This window comes from Colobus angolensis, unplaced genomic scaffold (genome assembly GCF_000951035.1).
Source record: "Colobus angolensis palliatus isolate OR3802 unplaced genomic scaffold, Cang.pa_1.0 Scaffold25, whole genome shotgun sequence".
NCBI lineage: Eukaryota > Metazoa > Chordata > Mammalia > Primates > Cercopithecidae > Colobus > Colobus angolensis.
Window position 1 is genome coordinate 2,899,314 of NW_012115710.1, and position 1,034 is coordinate 2,900,347.

The window sequence follows — 1,034 nt, forward strand, 5'->3', positions numbered from 1 at the left end:
TGAAACCCCGTCTCTACTAAAAATACAAAAAATTAACCGAGTGTGGTGGCATATGCCTCTAGTCCCAGCTACTTGGGAGGTGAGACAGGAGAATTGCTTGAACTCGGGAGGCAGAGGTTGCAGTGAGCCGAGATTGTGCCATTGCACTCCAGCCTGGGCGACAGAGTGAGACTCCATCTCAAAAAAAAAAAAAAAAACAAATGCAAACATTTCCATGAAGGATACAAGCAAGGATTTGTGTTAGAGAATCAAGAAGGAGGCTGTTTTGAATAGGGTGATCAAGAAGGGCTTCTTGGAGGAGGTGGCATGTGGCCAAAAGGTTAAAGGGAGCCAGTTTAGCAAAGAATGGGGGAAATACCTCTGAAAAAAGGAGCCACTGGGCCAAAGTCCTTGAGTTTAGCCTATTCCAGGATCTGAGGGAAAGCCAGCATGACTGTACAGTAATGATGAAGGAGTGATTGGGTAGGGAATGAGATTGGAGGATTCTGCTGGAGCCAAATATGTGGAATCTTTTCTGCTGTAGTCAGGGAGGTGGTCTTTCTCCCATTGCAGTGGGGGAGCTCCTGGAGAGTGTCAACAGGGGAGGAATCATATCTGAAATCAGATTATCACTCTGGTTGCTGGGTTACTGGTGGAGACAAGGTGCCAGGAGGGAATATTGGAAGCCAGGAGATGAACCTGAAGCCTCCTGCAGTAATCAGTGGGTAAGATGATGGCTCAGCCAACAGAGATGAAGATGGATTAGAATGAGAGTTTTGCAGTCACATTGAGGAAACTTAGCATACAATCAATCCTATTTCTCATAGTAGTTACGTTCTATAAAGTCACCTCTAACACTGAATTAGCAACTACTAAAGCATTGCTTCTAGGGGAAAACATAGGGTTTAAGTTCCTTCAAGCCTCTGGTCACAATGCTTTTGTCACCTGATCAATATATAACCTTGTGGCCGGGCGCGGTGGCTCAAGCCTGTAATCCCAGCACTTTGGGAGGCCGAGACGGGCGGATCACGAGGTCAGGAGATCGAGACCATCCT